Source organism: Triticum urartu, chromosome 4A (assembly GCF_056163025.1).
Source record: "Triticum urartu cultivar PI428250 chromosome 4A, HENAU_Tu73, whole genome shotgun sequence".
In the NCBI taxonomy this organism is placed as follows: domain Eukaryota; kingdom Viridiplantae; phylum Streptophyta; class Magnoliopsida; order Poales; family Poaceae; genus Triticum; species Triticum urartu.
Window position 1 is genome coordinate 110,998,224 of NC_141876.1, and position 22,413 is coordinate 111,020,636.

Here is a 22,413-nt window from a genome sequence, read left to right on the forward strand (position 1 = left end):
TCACCCAAAACTAGCAAATCCTACATCCACCTGTATCCATCCTTCAACACATAACAAAGAAACCTTCGGAAATCGTTTACCTCAACCTTCGAAAAGCATCCGTTATACGAGTTATGGCAATACTCTCAAACTCCCGCCCCAGTACTGGGTGGCGTCGAGGTTATCTCACCAACAACTGCATAAAAGAGATTTTCGATGTCGGCGAAACTCAGGTATTCCAGAACTGCAACGATAAAATTGTGACGACAACACCTCGGAGCTCAACTCCCCGGGACACTGCCACAACCCCTAAATGTCAGGAGGCACCAAGAACAATGTTCTCGTCACAAAACCATCGGAATGATTCCAAGATACCCGCGTGATCCTAAAAAAATTAGTGAAATTTGAGGAGAGAAGAGTCAAAACTCTACGCCAGGATGCCTCACCAGAGCGACGAAGGGACTGAGGAGTAAAAAGAATCCTACTCTCCGATATATATAATCCTATAAGACTCAAAACATTTTTCTAGACTCAACAACGCCAACGATTCGATCAAGCAGGGGGCTCCTAAAGTCGGGGAAGGCTTTGATTACCAACTTGTAACGCCCTCGATGTGGCTATATCTCCCACGTGTCTGTAACACCCAGATAGTTATGCTACAGTAATACCATGCTAACGATGCCACGTCATCACGATTACTGTTGTCGATCTTGAGATGGTTCAAAAACGTTTCAATTCAAATTTCAAATAACAAGTCAAATTCTTATTTCTTCAAACTGTCAAATAAAAATGTCCGTTGGGTTGCAAATATTCACTAGGTAATTAACATGTAGGAACGAACATTAAATGGATTTCTAAATTTTCTCTAGAAATAACTAAAGTGGTCAAGCATCACCTATTATGCCCATTAAAATATGAACTTATATTCAAACATTTCCAAATAACCCGAACTTTTTGGACAACATCCAAAATATCAGTAGGCAATTATGTGAGGAGCTTCAATGTTAACTAAAATCATTTAGTACCCAAACTAAATACAAAACAGTAGAAAAAAAAGAAAAAAAAAGAAAAAAGAAAAAAAGAAAAAGGAAAGAAAGAGAAAAACAAAGACCTAATCTACCGGGCACATGGCCCATCTAGCAAATTGACCAGGCACAGCCCATCCCACCTTCCCTCTTCTTCCTACTGCTCACAGAGAGATGTGTGGCCGCACGCACATCGTCCACGCCGCGGATCCTCCACGCGTCGGCCATCCACTGGTGCCCCGAGGGGATAAGAGCCTCGTTGACCCCCTAGCGAACCCTAGTGCCCACTCACTCCCTCTCCCTCGCTCGTTCTCTCGCTCTGTATTCCGCCCGCCGCCGGCGTTGCCATGCACCGCTCGGTCCCGCGGCCACCGCCGTCCCCGCGCCCCGCCAATGTGTCCAGCAGCTCCGGCGTGGTCCTCTTCATCGTCATCGTCCCTGGGTCAAGGCTGAGGAGCCTCCGCAACGTCACCATCGACCACCTCGTCCTCTACCTCCGGCCACCGCGACGCCATCGACGGGTTCGTCATCTTCACTGCACCCCCGGCCTCCTCGAGCTCGTCCCCGAAACCGTGGTGAACTCCTCTCCCCGTTCCCCCTAATTGCCCCTCGATTCGTCGCCGTAGGCCGTCGTTCCACCGCCGTGGCCGGAGCTCCGCCCGTCGTGCCCCTGACCGCGCCCCACCTAGCCTCGGGCCATGCCCTGCCTCGCTCGCTAGGCGTCCCTGGCCGCGCCCCAACTACCTCTATGCGCCGCTGCTGCCCCATGGCCGTCCCGTGCTTGCCGCGGCTCGTGCCCCGCGCCGCCGCTCCCCTGCTACTACCGCTGCTGCGCTGCTGCTTCCTGTACGGCGCTGCTTGCTTGGCTGCTGCTGCTTACCTCCTGCTGTTAATGCTATTGCTTGCCTGCTTCTGCTACTCTTGCCACGGCTGCCCCTGTCCCCGCTTGCCTTGCTTGCTGCCGCTGCATCTTGTTGCGTCGCTGCCGCCGGCGTCCGCCTTTGCGGTTGCCCCACCCGCGGCTGCGTCCGCCTTCGCCTGGCCGCGCGCGCCCGCAACCGCCCGTGCATTGTGGCCCTGCTGCTTGTCAAGGATGCTCACTGCTGCTGCTCGCGTCGTAGACGCCCAGCCCACGCACATCTCCGGTTGCACATGTGCACCCCCGAGCCATGGGCGTGGCTAGTCAATGCTATGTGCACGGTCGTGTGTGAGGCTGGTTGGCTTTCTGTACATGCGGCCTAATTAAGTAAGGCCTAATTAAAAGATAGTTAGGGGTACTTAGTGTTAGTTTAGCTTGTAGTCTATGGCAGGTGGGACCCCTCCATTAAATTAGTTAGATGGTTTATTGACACATGTGACAACGACATGTGGACCCCTTTGACCATGTTGACTAGTCAACATTGACTGCTCAACCGTTGACTGTACCAGATGACTCATCCCCTGGACCCTATGAGTCAGCATCTCTGTTGCACTGCTGAGTACACTTCTCTCAGTACACTTAGCATTTTTGCTATTATTTTGAATTATGGTAAATCTAGAAAACTCCTTTAAACTTTGAAAATCATATAAAATAATTCGTAACTCGAATGAAAATATTTTATACATGAAAGTTGCTCAGAACGACGAGACGAATCCGGATACGTAGCCCGTTCGTCCGCCACATATTCTTAGCATACGAACACACAACTTTCCTCCTTTGGTTCATTTGTCCGAAAATGCGAAATACCGGTGATACTTTCCCGGATGTTTTCCCACTTCGCCGATATTACCTATCCCTACAAGGTCGGTTACAAAAGAGGAGATATCTATATCCGTATTGCCTAGCTTGCCTTCCACGCCAAGTAGAGTCTCATCCGGACACGAGACGAAGTCTTCAATCTTGTATCTTCATAGTCTAACGGTCCGGCCAATGGAGATAGTCCGGCTGTCCAGAGACCCCCTAATTCAGGACTCCCTCATTTAGTATAGGATGCTAGTTTATCATCAATGGCCCTACATTCTTGTCCGTCTGCCATGCTATACTATCGGGCCATGATCATGCGGGAGATGATCACGGGTATATACTTATATGCATATTATATAATACTTGTGGTGACTAAAGACGGGTCGGCTCGTAGGAGTACCCGCGAGTGATTCACGGATTGGGTCCGAAAGGACGTTTGTGCCGATGGCCCTCTGAGTGGATCTTTGTGGAGGAGCGACAGGGTAGGTTGAGACCACCTAGGAGAGAGGTGGGCTTGGCCCTGGTCGGCGTCCGTGGTTATTTCAAAATAACACGCTTAACGAGATTTTGGTATTTGATCTGAGTCTGGCTACTGGCCTATACGCACTAACCAACTACGCGGGAACAGTTATGGGCACTCGACGTCATGGTATCAGCCAAAGCCTTCTTGACGTCAGCGACTGAGCGGCGCGCGCCGGGTTGGACTGGAACGCCTGCTCTTGTATAAGGGAGGCTAGGTCTGCTCGCCGGCCGCGTTCGCAACATGCAGGTGTGCAATGGGCGATGGGCCCAGACCCCTGCGTCATAGGATTTAGACCGGCGTGCTGACCTCTCTGTTGTGCCTAGGTAGGGCTACGACGTGTTGATCTTCCGAGGCCGGGCATGACCCAGGAAAGTGTGTCCGGACAAAAGGGATCGAGCGTGTTGGGAAATGTGGTGCACCCCTGCAGGGAAGTTAATCTATTCGAATAGATGTGATCTTCGGTAACAGGACGACTTCGAGTTGTACCTTGATCTTATGACAACTAGAACCGGATACTTAATAAAACATACCCTTCCAAGTGCCAGATACAACCCGGTGGTCGCTCTCTAACAGGGTGACGAGGAGAGGATCGCCGGGTAGGATTATGCTATGCGATGCTACTTGGTGAACTTACCATCTACTCTCTTCTACATGCTGCAAGATGGAGGTGGCCAGAAGCGTAGACTTCGATAGGACTAGCTATCCCCCTCTTATTCCGGCATTCTGCAGTTCTGTCCACATATGCTACCCTTTTTCATTTGATACCAATGCATACATATGTAGTGTAGCTCCTTGCTTGCGAGTACTTTGAATGAGTACTTACGGTTTCTTGGCTCCCCCTTTTTTTCCCTTTCTATACCCGATTGTTGCGACCAGAAGATAGAGTCCAGGAGGCATACGCCATCGTCGACGACGACTCCTACTACACTGGAGGTGCCTACTACTACGTGCAGGCCATTGACGACGACCAAGAGTAGTTTAGGAGGATCCCAGGCAGGAGGCCTGCGTCTCTTTCGATCTGTATCCCAGTTTGTGCTAGCCTTCTTAAGGCAAACTTGTTTAACTTATGTCTGTACTCATATATTGTTGCTTCCGCTGACTCGTCTATGATCGAGCTCTTGTATTCGAGCCTTCGAGGCCTGAAAGTGCAACTATCCCTAGGTGGTTTTGGTAATTCATAACAACATATAGCTCATTGAGCTAATGCTATTCCAAGATGACTATTTCAGGAAAGCTCAATGATTGGCATGGCATGGATGTGAAAGTGGAACCCTCAAAATGCTAAAGACAAAGGATTGGCTTAAACTCAAAAGCTCAAGACTCTTCATTTTATATTTTAGTGATCCAAGATCACATTGAGTCTTTAGGAAAAGCCAATACTATTAAGAAGGGATGAGGTGTTGCTTAATGAGCCTCTTGCTTCATGTGCTTAGTGATATGCTCCAAAACCCTCAACTACTTTCTCATATCCACATATGACCTAAACCCTAATCCAAACTCGGTCCTACCGATTCTTTCTATCCGGCGCCATCGAGTTTCACTTGTCATAAGCCACTGCCAAACCCTAGCAATTCGGTTCTACCGATAGGGATCTCGGTCTCACCGAGATGGGATTGCAAACTCTCTGTTTCCCTTTTGTAACTTTTTAGTCTCACCGAAAGAGCGAATCGGTCCCACCGAGATTGCAGTGTAAACTCTCTCTTTCCTTTTTGTAACTTTTCGGTCTCACCGAAAGAGCAAATCGGTCCCACCGAGTTTACCTGACCAACTCTCTGGTTAGCTTATTACCAAACTCGGTCTCACCGAGTTTGTGTAATCGGTCTCACCGAGATTACGTTATGCCCAAACCCTAACCATATCGGTCCTACCGAGTTGCATGTCAGTCCCACCGAAAATCTCTAACGGTCACTAGGTTTACCTTTTCGGTCCGATCGAGTTTGTTGATTCGGTCCCACCGAGATTGGAAAACTGTGTGTAACGGTTGGATTTTGTGTGGAGGCTATATATACCCCTCCACCTCCTCTTCATTCGTGGAGAGAGCCATCAGAACACATACACAATTCCAACTCATATGTTCTGAGAGAGAACCACCTACTCATGTGTTGAGACCAAGATATTCCATTCCTATCATATGAATCTTGATCTCTAGCCTTCCCCAAGTTGCTTTCCACTCAAATCTTCTTTCCACAAAATCCAAATCCTATGAGAGAGAGTTGAGTGTTGGGGAGACTATCATTTGAAGCACAAGAGCAAGGAGTTCATCATCAACACACCATTTGTTACTTCTTGGAGAGTGGTGTCTCCTAGATTGGCTAGGTGTCACTTGGGAGCCTCCGACAAGATTGTGGAGTTGAACCAAGGAGTTTGTAAGGGCAATGAGATCGCCTACTTCGTGAAGATCTACCGCTAGTGAGGCAAGTCCTTCGTGAGCGATGGACATGGTGGGATAGACAAGGTTGCTTTTTCGTGGACCCTTCGTGGGTGGTTGCTTCTTCGTGGACCCTTCGTGGGTGGAGCCCTCCGTGGACTCGCGCAACCATTACCCTTCATGGGTGGAGCCCTCCGTGGACTTGGGCAACCGTTACCCTTCGTGGGTTGAAGTCTCCATCAACGTGGATGTAGGATAGCACCACCTATCTGAACCACGGGAAAAACATCTGTGTCTCCAATTGCGTTTGAATTCTCCAAACCCTTCCCTTTACATTCTTGCAAGTTGCATGCTTTACTTTCCGCTGCCAATATACTCTTTGCATGCTTGCTTGAATTGTGTGATGATTGCTTGACTTGTCCTACAATAGCTAAAATCTGCCAAGAACTAAAATTGGGAAAAGGTTAAGTTTTTATTTGGTCAAGTAGTCTAATCACCCCCCCCCCTCTAGACATACTTTCGATCCTACAAGTGGTATCAGAGCTTTGGTCTCCATTTGCTTTGATCTCCATAGCTTTTGGTGGTCATATTCTTGGTTTCACAACCTAGGAGAGTATGGCGTCTAGCGAGGGAAATTATCACCGTAGAGGTCCTTACTTTGATGGTAGTAATTTTGCTAGTTGGAAGTATAAAATGAAAATGCATATTCTTGAACATAACCCCGCCGTTTGGGCTATTGTGTGTGTTGGTTTGCAAGGTGACTTCTTTGATGGGAAAGAACCAAACCGTGAAGCTACCGCGGATGAGTTGAAGATGTTGCAATACAATGCTCAAGCTTGTGATATTCTCTTCAACGGATTGTGCCTCGAAAAATTCAACAAAATCAGCCGTCTTGAGAATGCAAAGGAAATTTGGGACACTTTGATTGATATGCACGAAGGTACTGACTCCGTCAAGGAATCCAAGTTGGATGTGCTTCAAAGTCAACTTGACAAGTTCAAAATGAAGGATGGTGAAGGTGTCGCTGAAATGTACTCTAGGCTTGCTCTCATCACAAATGAGATTGCCGGCTTAGGAAGTGAAGAGATGACCAATAGATTCATCATCAAGAAGATTCTAAGAGCCTTGGATGGAAAATATGATACCGTGTGCACATTGATCCAAATGATGCCCAATTACAAAGATCTCAAGCCAACGGAGGTGATTGGAAGAATTGTTGCTCATGAGATGTCACTTAAGGATAAAGAGGAACTTCACAACAAATCAAGTGGTGCCTACAAAGTCTCATGTGAAGCCTCTACATCATCAAGTGAGAAACAAAACTTCAATGAATAATTGAGCTTAATGGTGAAGAACTTCAACAAGTTCTACAAGAGTAGAAGCGAAGATAGAAGCTTCAAGTCAAGGTCCTACAATGACAAAAGATCTTCTAGTCGAGAGCGAAACTGCTACAATTATGGAAGACCCGGACACTATTCCAATGAATGTACGGCTCCCTACAAAAAAAGAGAAGATTCTCCAAAAAGAAGAAGTAAAGAATCACCACCAAGAGAGAGAAGGAGTAGAGATGATCGTTATGAACGAAGATACTCACGGATAAGCAAGGATTCGGAAAGGAAGGAAAAATCATCAAGGAGCTACACAAAACGAAGACATCAAGCTCATGTTGGTGAATGGGTATCCGGCTCCGACTCCGACAGCCACTCCGAGAGAAGTTATCACTCCGACTCCGAAGATACTCAAGATGAAGGTGTTGCCGGTCTAGCACTTGTGTCAACCAACTCTTACGACATATTTGACTCACCAAATGAAGGAATTGGAAGATGCTTCATGGCCAAAGGTCCTAAGGTAACATACCCCGAGTATGTTGATTTCAATAGTGATGAAGATGACTTGTTAGGTGATGATTTGCTTGTTGACAACTCTAGTGATGAATACTATGATGAAACGTCAATTAATCATGCTAATCAAGATAAAACGAATGACAATGATAAGGAGAAGATTGAGGCTCTAACTAAAGAACTAAACACTCTTAAGTTAGCTCATGAAACTATCTTCGAAGATCATCGAGAACTTTTAAGAGCTCATGATAAATTACGCTTTGAAAAGCTCAATCTTGAGCAAGAGCATAAGTTCTTAAAAGCAATCAATGATGATCTCTGCAAGAAAAGTTCTTCTTACATTGTCAAGCGTTTACTCTTATCCACTTACATGCCTCAAGTCAAGTCTAGTAACAAGAATAAGAAAGATTCTTCCTCTAGCAGTAACAATGATCATGCTAAATCCAATATTGTTGCTTCTAGTAGTTCTCTTGATTCCACTAATGATTCTCTTAGCCAAGTTACACTTGAGCAAGAAAATAGCTTATTGAAGGGAATTATAGAGAAAGGAGTGTACAAAAGCCTTGCCGGGAGTAAGCAATTCGAGGAAATTGTGCGCAAGCAAGGAATGCACCGGAAGAATCAAGGTGTTGGTTTTGAACGAAAGTTTAATGCCAATGGAGTTGAGTGGGAAGAAGATCAATACCCCAAGACAAAGTTTGTTCCTCAACAAGAGAAGTATGATACTTCTTTCAAGGGGACACAAGCTCAAGATGATCTTCCACCACAAGACTACAAGCAAAAAAGGCAAGGACAAGCTTCAAGAGGAAATTGATGCATTTGAAGAAGCTCCTAAGACCTTAGTCAAGTGGATTCCCAAGACTACTTCAAGTTCCACTTCATCAAGTACGACTACAACTCCAAGGATTCCCATCAAGATGGTGTGGATCCAAAAGAAGAAGAACTAGAGAGTTCTTGAGGGTGACTCCGCCAACATACTTCACTCTTATCATTTTGGCAAGAACAAGTGCAATCAACTTCCACATCTTGCACTAGTTCAAGGAGTCACAAACCCTCTTGTTGGTAAGACAAGGGACAAGGTAACCTAAAAGTTTTCATGGACATCATCTTGTGTGTGCATCACTCTATGTCTATGGATATCCTTGTTTGTTCCTTGTGGGACTAACCCATGTAGGTATTGAAAGTGCAATTCACTCAAATGGATAGCTCCAAGTGATCTACATCAACATTGAGCATCCACATCTTCAACATCTACATGAAGTCATCATCGACAAAACCCGAGGTTAGTTCATCCCTCTAAGGGGGGATATCACATCTAGGGAGAGCTTTACTCTAAGACTTGAGCTAAAGCAACTCTAAAGATGTGAACACAACAATGCTTTATGTAAAAGTGGTAACCCCACTTGAGCTTAAACGATGAGTATGACCTATGATCAAGTGTTCTCACTTGACTCCTAAGTCAATATACTTATATATAGATGACCTTGTCATCGCAAATTGCTTGATAGATGCTAGAATTGGTTGTGCATGCCTTGTCACATATTTCATTTGCCATCTTATTGTGTGAGCATGCTGGTTGCATATTTTACTCATTCGAGGACATCCACTTGTTTTGATTGTTTGGTTTTATTTCCTTTTGCCAAGTGGATGGACAAGAATGCATAAGAACCTCCTCTAGCTATCTATACTTTTCTCGTCTCAAACTCTATTCATGCTACATCACAAAATTTGATCAAGTCAGATTCGAACCACTCTGTGTGAGGAGCGCTCGGAGTCCCCGATTCGTCATAGACTTAAACTTTCAAAACCTCTTTATGATTCTCGGTCTGACCGATACCCTACTTTCGGTCCTACCGAGATCATTAAGTTGATCTAGGTTTTCGATCTCGGTGCAACCGATTTGAACCATTCGGTCACACCGAGTTGCAACAACTGTATACAGTTTTGCATCTCGGTGCCACCGAGTTGTTCCACTCGGTCACACCGACAGGGTCGGGCTATATATAGTCACGGGCAAAAATTTGGAAATTTCTCCGAACCCCTTCGCCCGCGCGATAGCCTGCTCTGCCAACTTGGTCTCCGGATCGTCTCCTCGCCGCCAGCCGCCTCCAGTCGCTGGTCTCCGTCACCGTCAACGGAAATTCAACCCCGCCGTTGCCGCCGTAGCGAGTCTCCGCCGAACTAGGGTATGGACTCGATCTTTGTGCTATTCCCCAATCCGATTCTTAGCACATTGTGATCATCATGATTCTTGCCACGTTTGTTAAACTTCTATCCAGTCAATGAACTCGTAGATTAGGTTTAATTCAAAAATTTTAGGGTTAGGTTTCCGCCGAAACCATCTCGGACCCACCGAGTTAAAAAACTCGGTCCCACCGATTTGGCTTATGCCATTGCACAAGTGAGACTCGGTCTGACCGAGAATTACTTATCGGTGTGACCGATTTTGGAACTCTGTGAAACCCTAGCAGTCTCGTGCCACTGAACTGTGACTCGGTCTGACCGAGTTCACTAGTTTAGGTGCCAAAACTGCTTCGGTATCACCGAGTTTAGAAATCGGTAGATCCGAGATGCTTTCAGTGGGAAACTAAAACAAAGTTTTTGAATTATTCTTTTACAAAAATCTCTGCATTTTGTGATGCTTATCCACTCTATCTCATCTATAACCTATTCACAGGATCAGCAGTCAGAGTTTGCATCATGTCAGACCAAAGTGATTGCCAGAACTTATCAGAGCAACAAGTGCAGATGAGTGAGGGCACTAGTCCCTCAAGTTCCTCAGATGATGGCAGCAGGAGCACCCCTAGCAATCTGCCTAAAGCTGCCACAAGACAGAGAAAGAAGAGAACCTCAGACTCAGAAGATGAGGATTATGTGGCAGAAGAGGAAGCAACTTCCAAGAGAATTGAGCCAGCTCAAGGCACAAAGCCAGACTTAAAAATCAAAAGGCCAGCAGGTAGGCAGCCTATGCCAAAGGCCAGAGCTTCAACTCAGATTCCTGAAAAGCCTGCAACCATAGAGCCAGTTGCTGCTGAAGAAAAGAAAAGGAAGGAAAGGGTTAAGAAGACCGTAGCCAGAGTGCTTGGAAAGGCTTCCATCATGGAAGAAGAGAAAGAAGAAGAGGTTGCTGCACCAGCACCTAAGGCACCTAAGCTTATGGGTGATGCTATCAGGACAGGGGCTGCTGCATCCAAGCCCAAGTCTGCCCCAAAGAGAAATACGAGGAGCATACCTGCAACTGAGAAGAACAAGGCCCCAGTGCCTGAAGCTGCTGAAGAAGATGATGAAGAGCACGTTCTGAGAAAGCTCAAGCCCAAGATCCCAGACCACAATGATGCTCATCCTGTGGCTGAGGACATGAAGCTCAGAAGAGACTCAGGGCTGAGGAAGTGGAGAGAAGCAGATCCGTATGCTTCAAGGAGAAGGACTGCAGTTGACTACAGGTTTCACACCAAGGAGCAGCAAGACTTTTATGAGACAGTGCTGCTAGACAAGAAGCCAATTGTCTGTGATATGAGATGGGTTGATTGGCAATACATCAAGGACAACGAAGAGTACTACCCTGGAGTGCAGGACAGCTTCAAGGCATGTGGAGTAGAGGACTTTGTTGGGCAGAAGCTCACAAAGTGGAACGAGGAACTCATCATGCAGTTCTACTCCACAGCCCATTTCTATCCATATGACAGGATTGTATGGATGTCAGAGGGTACGAGGTACCAGTCTACAGTTACAGAATGGGCTCAGCTGATTAATGCCCCAGAAGAGCATGACGATGACTTGGACATTTATGCCAAGAAGAAGATGGACCACAACTCAATGTCAAACATGTACAAGGAGATTCCAAATGAAGCACTTGATACGTTCAAGTTTGGCTCAGTACACTATCTTCTGTCAGCGCTGCCAACCATCAACTGGATTCTTAGGCACACCCTATTGCCGAAGTCTGGAGATCACAAGATGATCAGGGGCCACGCGATCAACTTGCTTCATATCTTTGACGTACCACAGAAATTCAAAGTCATGAGCCTTATGATTGAAACTATCAAGAGGACTGCAGCAGATCAGAAGAGGAGCTGTGGTTATGCCCCTCAGATTCAGGAGTTAATCAACTCGAAGATGGGCACAGGCATATACTTGTTGGAAAAGGAACACTTGCCTATTCATTCAGACTTTGAGGACAACCAAGTTGTGATGAATGAGAATGAACCATCATCAGTTCAAGCACAAGCAAAGAAGGAGCAGGCGAGGAAGGAGAAAGCTGACAAGATGCCAACTCAAGAGGAGGCATCTGAGTATTTCTTGAAAACCAAACAAGAGCAGCTTGGTTACTTGATTGCATCCACATTGAGGATTGAGCAAGGACTGGCCACCCTCACTCAGAATCAACAAAGCTTAGAGAGGATCATGGAACAAAAGTTCTATGACTTGGATGTCAAAGTAACAGAGATTCAGTCTGCAGTGGAACAACTTCAGGATGACATGCAGGAGAGGAGAGGCAAGACTACAACTGATGCATTTGCCAGAGTGCCAAGAGCTCAGAGATCACATGCAGTGCCAGTTGCTGACACCAGAGCCACCACTTCTGCACCAGCTACAGCTTCAGTTCCACCAGCTCCAGCATCTACTTCAGCCTCAACTCCAACCACGTCTACAGAAGGCTTCGTCCTTGGAGTGATCCGGACTCCACCACCACCAGAAGATCAAGCCTGAGAGTCGATCTAGCACTATGCATTTTCTAGGAACTTTTTGGTAACTTGTTGCCAAAGGGGGAGAAAAATGTATAGATCATAGGCTTCGAGAGAGAGTGTTGCTTTTATTCTCTCTTGTTTTATTTGGTGGTTTTTCGAACTTTGTTTGCTTTTGTGTGAGATACTATGTCATTGCTCGTGAGACATTGATGATCATGTGTTTGATCATAAGCTACACTTAATGTTTGTTTAATATTATCATCTTATCTATCTTATGTGATCATTCACTATTCTTGGTGATGAGTGCATGTATTTCATTCTTATCATTTTAAGCGCTCCACCAAGATGTATGTGACATGGAAGAGTAACCCATGACTCTAACTCTTTGTGCATTTGCAGTCCAAAGCAAATTTTAAATATGCACAAATTTAGGGGGAGCTCTTACTTGTCACATACTTCTCAAAGCGACGATATATTTCATGCTTATTATCATTTGTCGAAGCTTTGATCTATATGTTGTCATCAATTACCAAAAAAGGGGAGATTGAAAGTGCAACTATCCCTAGGTGGTTTTGGTAATTCATAACAACATATAGCCCATTGAGCTAATGCTATTCCAAGATGACTATTTCAGGAAAGCTCAATGATTGGCATGGCATGGATGTGAAAGTGGAACCCTCAAAATGCTAAGGACAAAGGATTGGATCAAGCTCAAAAGCTCAAGACTATTCATTTTATATTTTAGTGATCCAAGATCACATTGAGTCTTTAGGAAAAGCCAATACTATCAAAGAGGGATGAGGTGTTGCTTAATGAGCCTCTTGCTTCATGTGCTTAGTGATATGCTCCAAAACCCTCAACTACTTTCCCATATCCACATATGACCTAAACCCTAAGCCAAACTCGGTCCTATCGATTCTTTCTATCCGGCGCCACCGAGTTTCACTTGTCATAAGCCACTGCCAAACCCTAGCAATTCGGTTCTACCGATAGGGATCTCGGTCTCACCGAGATGGGATTGCAAACTCTCTGTTTTCCTTTCGTAACTTTTCAGTCTCACCGAAAGAGCGAATCAGTCCCACCGAGATTGCAGTATAAACTCTCTCTTTCCTTTTTGTAACTTTTTGGTCCCACCGAGTTTACCTGACCAACTCTCTGGTTAGCTTATTACCAAACTCGGTCTCACCGAGTTTGTGTAATCGGTCTCACCGAGATTACGTTATGCCCAAACCCTAACCATATCGGTCCTACCGAGTTGCATGTCAGTCCCACCGAAAATCTCTAACGGTCACTAGGTTTACCTTTTCGGTCCGACCGAGTTTGTTGATTCGGTCCCACCGAGATTGGAAAACTGTGTGTAACGGTTGGATTTTGTGTGGAGGCTATATATACCCCTCCACCTCCTCTTCATTCGTGGAGAGAGCCATCAGAAACATACACAATTCCAACTCATATGTTCTGAGAGAGAACCACCTACTCATGTGTTGAGACCAAGATATTCCATTCCTACCATATGAATCTTGATCTCTAGCCTTCCCCAAGTTGCTTTCCACTCAAATCTTCTTTCCACAAAATCCAAATCCTATGAGAGAGAGTTGAGTGTTGGGGAGACTATCATTTGAAGCACAAGAGCAAGGAGTTCATCATCAACACACCATTTGTTACTTCTTGGAGAGTGGTGTCTCCTAGATTGGCTAGGTGTCACTTGGGAGCCTTCGACAAGATTGTGGAGTTGAACCAAGGAGTTTATAAGGGCAAGGAGATCGCCTACTTCGTGAAGATCTACCGCTAGTGAGGCAAGTCCTTCGTGGGCGATGGCCATGGTGGGATAGACAAGGTTGCTTCTTCGTGGACCCTTCGTGGGTGGTTGCTTCTTCGTGGACCCTTCGTGGGTGGAGCCCTCCGTGGACTCCCGCAACCGTTACCCTTCATGGGTGGAGCCCTCCGTGGACTCGCGCAACCGTTACCCTTCGTGGGTTGAAGTCTCCATCAACGTGGATGTAGGATAGCACCATCTATCCGAACCACGGGAAAAACATCCGTGTCTCCAATTGCGTTTGAATTCTCCAAACCCTTCCCTTTACATTCTTGCAAGTTGCATGCTTTACTTTCCGCTGCCAATATACTCTTTGCATGCTTGCTTGAATTGTGTGATGATTGCTTGACTTGTCCTACAATAGCTAAAATCTGCCAAGAACTAAAATTGGGAAAAGGTTAAGTTTTTATTTGGTCAAGTAGTCTAATCACCCCCTCTAGACATACTTTCGATCCTACAAGGCCCCTGGCTTGTAATATGATGCTTGTATGACTTATTTTATTTGTAGGGTTGTGTTGTGATATCTTCCCGTGAGTCCCTAATCTTGATCGTACATGTTTGCATGTATGATTAGTGTACGATTGAATCGGGGGCGTCACAGTGTCGAAGCATCACTTAGAGGCATAACCGCATTGAAAGCAATGTCGCAAGTGAGGTAATCTTCACACAACCCATGTAGTACATAAGGGAAAGAGATACATAGATGGCTTACAATCGCCACTTCACACAATACATGAATAAAGCATTACATCGTATAGATACAATTAAGGTCCGACTACGGAACCAAAATAAAAGAAGACTACCCCAAAAGCTACACAGATCCCCGATCGTCCCAACTGGGCTCCACTACTGATCAAAAGGAAGCGAAACATCAAAACGAATAAGTTCTTCAACTAGCTCCTCCTTGAGCTCGGTTGCGTCACCTGCACGATTTCATCGGTACCTGCAAACTGGTTTTGGAAGTATCTGTGAGTCATGGGGACTCAGCAATCTCACACCCTCGCGATCAAGACTATTTAAGCTTATAGGAAGGGTAAAAGGTATGAGGTGGAGCTGCAGCAAGCGACTAGCATATATGGTGGCTAACTTATGCAAAAGAGAGCGAGAAGAGAAGGCAAAACACGATCGATGAACTATGATCAATAAGTGATCCTAGAACAACCTACGTCAAACATTACTCCAACACCGTGTCCACTTCCCGGACCCCGCCGAGAAGAGACCATCACGGCTACACACGCGGTTGATGTATTTTAATTAAGATAAACTTCAGGTTTTCTACAACCGGACATTAACAAATTCCCATCTGCCCATAACCGCGGGCACGGCTTCCGAAAGTTCAATCCCTGCAGGGGTGTCCCAACTTAGCCCATCACAAGCTCTCACGGTCAACGAAGGATATTCCTTCTCTCAAGACAATCCGATCAGACTCGGCATCCCGGTTACAAGACATCCTCGACAATGGTAAAATAAGTCCAGCAAAGCCGCCCGAATGTGCCGACAAATCCTGATAGGAGCTGCACATATCTCGTTCTCAGGGCACACTCAGATGAGACATCCTACGAGTAAAACCAACCCTCAAGTTGCCCCGAGGTGGCCCCGTAGTCTACTCGGTTCGGACCAACACTCAGAGGAGCACTGGCCCGGGGGGATTAAAATAAGATGACCCTCGGGAGCGCGACTCCCAAGGGAAATGTAGGTGGTGGTGAGGCAAATGGTAAAACCAAGGTTGGGCCTTGCTGGAGGAGTTTTATTCAAATCGAACTGTCAAGGGGTTCCCATTATAACCCAACCGTGTAAGGAACGCAAAATCCGGGAACATAACACCGACATGACGGAAACTAGGGCGGCAAGAGTGGAACAAAACACCAGGCATAAGGTCAAGCCTTCCACCCTTTACCAAGTATATAGATGCATTAATTAATTAAAAGATATTGTGATATCCCAACAATAATCCATGTTCCAACATGGAACAAACTTCATCTTCACCTGCAACTAACAACGCTATAAGAGGGGCCGAGCAAAGCGGTAACATAGCCAAACAACGGTTTGCTAGGACAAGGTGGGTTAGAGGCTTGACATGGGAGGCATGATAAGCAAGTGGTAGGTATCGTAGCATAGGCATAGCAAAAGAGCGAGCAACTATCAAGCAAAAGAGCGAGCAACTCAAAGAAGCAACACCGGAAAGAAGCAAACAACATAGTAAACAACCATCACATAGACTTGGCATGATGCACAATCAAGAATGATGCATGTCCGGTTTAATGAAGCATGGCATGGCAAAGTGCAAAAACAATCCTACAAATTAAGTGGAGCTCAATATGCAACTCCGTTGCATATTGACGAAACACCACATGACTTATTTAGTTCAATCTCGTTTATGTACTCAACAATATTAAATGTTATTAGCATGGCAAGAGGTGAAACATATCAAAAACTACCTATCTAGACAAGTTTAAATGAGGCCGGATATAACCAACAACAAATCCGGTAAATCCCCATATGCATTTAGCAGTTTAAAGCAACAACAATTTTAAACATTTTAATTGTTGTTATCATGATGCGGATGACATGAACAAGTTTATGCAATTTTTATTAAAAGTTTGACAACAGCATTATGAAGCATTTGTAACCGTGGTGGAAAGAAAAGGGGTGCCACGGCAACGATAACGAAAAGGGTGCCACGGCAACGTTCTGGTTTCGTTAACTCGATTGAGATACCGATGCAAAGGAGAAGTGTGCGGATGCGTGCAAAAGATGGTGGGGCACTCCCGGATATCGGGTGTCCCATGAGTCGACGACAAGGAAACGAGTGACAATTTGGACATGGTGCAAACACGAGCATCTCAAACATCGCAAGCATTCGTTCACGGACATCGTCTCAAGATTATACCTTCGAAGCGTGCAAGCGGGACAGTTCTCGTTCGGTGCAAAGTAGAGGAAGTAGATGTTCTCACGACGGCGATAGTGGAAGTAGTCGTTCTCGCACGCTCTAGGATCGACGGTAGAGATTCTCGCGATCTCGGCGACGGTAGGGGTACATGTTTATCGATGCACAAGTTTCTGTAGACGTTCGGGGTCACGGCGAGGAACTCGGCGTTTTGGTGCGGTGTAGGGGGTACATGTCGATGATCGTCGTGGTACTTGGTGTCCTGCACGGGATGGTAGTTGTACATGTCCGAAGAGGAACTTGGTGCATCCAGGGTCTTCGGCGCTACAGTAGTCGAACTTGACGTTTCCAAGGGGCTCCGGATGTCGTGGTACCTGGCGAATCCGCGTGGTCTCCGAGAAACTTGAAGGACCGGTTGCTCCGAGTCCTCGGTCCTCATGCTGCTTGCCGAAATCCAAAAACAAGAAGGCCTTGGCGAGATCCAGAACAACACAAAAAGGCCTCGGGTCTTGGTGGACGATGCAGAAGCAAGGTAGCAGCGGCACTGCTTCTGCGGCTTGGCGGATGGCCTGTGGTGGAGGTCAACTCCGACGGGGATGGGCCATCGGGGTCAGAATCGGCCAGGAACGGGCAAGGGCAGCGGAGGCCAGCAGGATCTGGACGGGGTTGACCTGCATCTTGACGATCCCGTGACCGCAAGCAAAGGGGCTCAGGCAGAAGAATCGATGGAGCGAGGCACGCTCGAGGGAGAGCTCGGGCGACTACCGCTCCGGCATCTCGACAAGGAGGCAGGGCTGGTCGCGGGGCAGTGGAGGGAATGGAGCAGAGGTGGTCGGCGGACGCTAGGAGGAGGTCGAGGATGGTGCGTCCTTGGGCACGAGGTGGCGGACGGCGAGCTTGCTCCGGCAAGGATGGGGAGGCAGACCGGCGACGCAGGAGGCCGACGCCGAAGGAGACCCAGGGCGGCGCAGCGGACGTGGAGAAGAGGGAGGAGGTATAGTGCGGGACAGGGGTGGCGCTGGGAGGAAGTCAGCGGGAGGAAGAGCATCTCCGGCGCTCAGGGTCGAACTCCCACGCGAGGCCCTCGGGCATGAGGAGCTGGGGAATCGGGCTCGGGGATCCTCCTGGTGTGTTACGTGGTGGCGGCGCGCGCAGGGAAACGAGGGAGAGGGGGGTCGAGCGAGGCTAGGGTAGAGAAGAGGTGTCGGCTAGGCTTAGGGTTAGGTGGGAAAAGGCTGGGCCTAAAGGCCGGTGCAGATGGGCCGCGGGGATAGGCAGGGGCGCGGCTGGGCATAGGGATGGGCCCTAGAGGCCGGCCTGTTGGGCTCTCTCCTGTCTCTCCTTTCTTTAAATTATCCTTTTCCATTTAAAAACAAAACAGAAAAAGAGAAAGAAAAGAAAGAGAAGTTAGGGATGGAATCTGGGCATGGGGATAATTTTCACGGACTCGTAAAAATGCGCATGTTCCAAGAAAAATGGAGTGGGCATTTTTGAAAGTTTTAAATTCAAACTCATTTGATTTAAAATCAAATGGTTTGAATAGGAAGTGAGGGTAAGGAAGGTCCAAAAATGTTCGGATTTTTGATGGAGCACCGGAATAAGATGAACGAATATATGACAAGGTTGGAGTCCGTGCGGTAAATCCAAAAAATTGGAATATTTACTATAGCTCTCTAAATATCGAGAGGATATGTTGTAAAGAGAATCACCATGTGACTTCCTTCGGTTTAAATGGATTAAAGATCCATGCCATTTATTTAGTTGAGTTGCAAAAAATTTATGAGATGATGGCATGATGACATGATGCAATGCAAAAATAAAAGGGCAGGCACAAATGAAACACACGGCGAAACCCGGAATATATGAAAGTCTTTTCGAGCATCGGTCTCGGGGCGTCACAACCTAGCTGCTCACTGCGCCCCTCGTCCGCTCCCCGCACGCCCCTGCATCCCCGTGTGCCTGATGCTGCGCTGCCGCGGCCCGCTCCTTGTTGCTGCTGCTTGCGCCCGTGCGCCGCGCGCGCCCGCAACCTGCTGCTAGCTGCCACTGCTGCCCACCTCCACTCGTCGGTGGCTGTTGCTGCCCGCCTCCACTCGTCGGCGGCTGCGGCGCCTCGCCACTGCCCCGGTTGCCTTCCCTGTCGGGCGGCTGGCGCCCGTCGCCCGGGCTCGCCCCATCGGGCGCCCGTGCCTGTAACCCGTGTGCCCGCCCCGCTAAGGCCTTCGTGCCACTGACTAGTGGGGTCCATCCCCTAGAACGGTTTAAAAAAAGGATTAAAAATAATAATAAATAAAATTAATTAATTAATATTAATTAATCTTAATTAATTTATTAAAGAATTAATTAAACTAATTAATCCTGATTAGATTAACCTAATCAATTAACTAAACCCTAATTAACCTAACAGTGTATGACAGGTGGGTCCCACTGGACCCACGCGTCAGTTTGACCCAGTCAACTCATGTTGACTGCTGACGTTAGCATGACGTCATGCTGATGCCATAAACCCAATTTCGAATTAAATTAAATAATTAATTAAATTTCAGAAATTAATAAAAACTTTAGAAATTCATACCTTTTAATCCGTAACTCGGATTAAATTATTTTCAACATGAAAGTTGCTCAGAACGAGGAGACGAACCCGAATATGTAGCCCGTTCGTATGCCACGCATCCCTAGCATAGCAAACACGCAACTTTCCCCCTCCGGTTAATCTGTCCGAAAACGCGAAACACCGGGAATACTTTCCCGGATGTTTTCCCCCTTCACTGGTACCACCTTGTACCGCGTTAGGGCACACCTAGCATCACGCTTTGTCATGTTATGCATCATCATGCTTTTGTTTGCATTATATTTACTGTTTCTTCCCCCTCTTCTCTCGTTAGACACCGAGACCGACGCCGCTGCTACCCAGTACGACTACGGTGTTGACAACGCCTCTCTCTTGCCAGAGCAACCAGGCAAGCCCCCCCCCTTGATCACCAGATATTGCCTACTCTTCTCTATACTGCTTGCATTAGAGTAGTGTAGCATGTTACTGCTTCCCGTTAATCCTATTCTGATGCATAGCATGTCATTGTTGCTACAACTGTTGATACCTTACCTGCAATCCTAATGCTTAGTATAGGATGCTAGTTTGCCATCAGTGGCCTTACATTCTTGTCCGTCTGCCATGCTATACTATCGGGCCGTGATCACTCGGGAGGTGGTCATGGGTATATACTTATATACATAATATATGATACTTGTGGTGACTAAAGACGGGTCGGCTCGTAGGAGTACCCGCGAGTGATTCATGGATTGGGTCCAAAAGGACGTTTGTCCCGACGGCCCTCTGAGTGGATCTTTGTGGCGGAGCGACAGGGTAGGTTGAGACCACCTGGGAGAGAGGTGGGCCTGGCCCTGGTCGGCGTTCGCGGTTATTTCAAGATAACACGTTTAACGAGATCTTGGTATTTGATCTGAGTCTGGCCACTGGCCTATACTCACTAACCATCTACGCGGGGACAGTTATGGGCACTCGACGTCGTGGTATCAGCCGAAGCCTTCGTGACGTCAGCGACTGAGCAGCGCGCGCCGGATTGGACTGGAACGCCTGCTAGGCTAAGTCTGCTTCCGGCCGCCCTCGCAACATGCAGGTGTGCAATGGGCGATGGGCCCAGACCCCTGCGCCATAGGATTTAGACCGGTGTGTAGACCTCTCTGCTGTGCCTAGGTAGGGCTGCGACGTGTTGATCTTTCGAGGCCGGGCATGACCCAGGAAAGTGTGTCCGGCCAAATGGGATCGAGCGTGTTGGGTTATGTGGTGCACCCCTGCAGGGAAGTTAATCTATTCGAATAGCCGTGATCTTCGGTAACAGGACGACTTGGAGTTGTGCCTTGACCTTATGACAACTAGAACCGGATACTTAATAAAACATACCCTTCCAAGTGCCAGATACAACCGGTGATCGCTCTCTCACAGGGCGACGAAGGGAGGATCATCGGTTAGGATTATGCTATGCGATGCAACTTGGTGAACTTACCATCTACTCTCTTCTCCTGCTGCAAGATGGAGGTTACCAGAAGCGTAGTCTTCGAAAGGACTAGCTATCCCCCTCTTATTCCGGCATTCTGCAGTTCAGTCCACATATGATACCATTAATCCATTTGATACCAATGCATACATATGTAGTGTAGCTCCTTGCTTGCGAGTACTTTGGATGAGTACTCACGGTTTCTTTGCTCCCTCTTTTCCCCCTTTCTATACTCGATTGCTGCGACCAGACGTTGGAGCCCAGGAGCCAGACGCCACCGTCGACGATGACTACTACTACTCGGGAGGTGCCTACTACTACGTGCAGCCCGCTGACGACGACCAGGAGTAGTTTAGGAGGATCCCAGGCAGGAGGCCTGCGCCTCTTTCGATCTGTATCCCAGTTTTTGCTAGCCTTCTTAAGGCAAACTTGTTTAACTTATGTCTGTACTCAGATATTGTTGCTTCCGCTGACTCGTCTATGATCGAGCTCTTGTATTCGAGCCTTCGAGGCCCCTGACTTGTAATATGATGCTTGTATGACTTATTTTATTGGTAGAGTTGTGTTGTGATATCTTCCCGTGAGTCCCTGATCTTGATCGTACACGTTTGCGTGTATGATTAGTGTACGATTGAATCGGGGGCGTCACACCTCGAGCGTCGATATGGCTTCTCATATCATGTTTTCTTTTCAGTGCGGAATATCCAAACTTAGGAGCTAGCATACAGAAAAAGATGAAGCAATGCGAAAGAGTTGGATCATTTATGTGGTATCATCTAAATAGGAGGTAAAGGGGAAGAACCCATGAGCAAGAAAAATAGCTTATCTCCAAGAATCGCCTAGGAAGCTCTTCGGATATAATATATTTTCTAGGGTGAATTTCATATTGTCGTACAATTAGCAAGATCTTCTCCAGGGTAGTTTATTGGTCTTCTCATACATTCATGTACTTTTCTCAATTTTCATAGAAAATTAACCACAAACGAGCATGGAACTAGTATTCACCCATCATTAGTTAAACACCATCGTGCCATGGGTAATGAGGAGAGTCTCTAGTAATTTTCTAGGGATTTTACCAACAAGAGGAATGAGAAAAACATCAAACCCTAGGTTTGACCACAAGGACGTTTGATTGATGTTTGGGCAACATAATACTCCCTCTGTCCGCCAATTAGTGTACTTCCAACTTTTGTCTTAAGTCAAAGTTTTAAAATTTTGACCAACTTTATCGGAAAAAGTGGTAGCATTTATGGCACTAAATTAGTATCACTAGATCCATTTTGAAATGTACTTTCATAATATATCAACTTGATGTCATATATATCACTGCTCTTTTGTATGAAGTTGGTCAAAATTATAAAACTTTGACCTAGGACAAAAGGTAGATAGACACTTATTCGTGGACGCAGGGAGTACACACGACCATGTGGTGAGACTCACATATGTTGACCAGAAAGATCAAACAAGTATCTCCACAAAAATTTGGGGGTGCCATTTCTGGCCTTTCAAAAGAATCCAAAAAATACTTAATATCTTTGGAACTAATA

General features: G+C 46.6%; 1 long non-coding RNA gene across 1 annotated transcript; it reads left to right on the forward strand.

The window, feature by feature from the left end:
• The first annotated feature begins 1,172 nt into the window (after positions 1 to 1,172).
• On the forward strand, positions 1,173 to 4,373 carry LOC147975029 (uncharacterized). The gene is made up of 2 exons (XR_015600477.1): positions 1,173 to 1,579; positions 4,127 to 4,373. It is a non-coding gene; the product is annotated as an uncharacterized LOC147975029 (long non-coding RNA).
• The last annotated feature ends 18,040 nt before the right edge of the window (positions 4,374 to 22,413 follow it).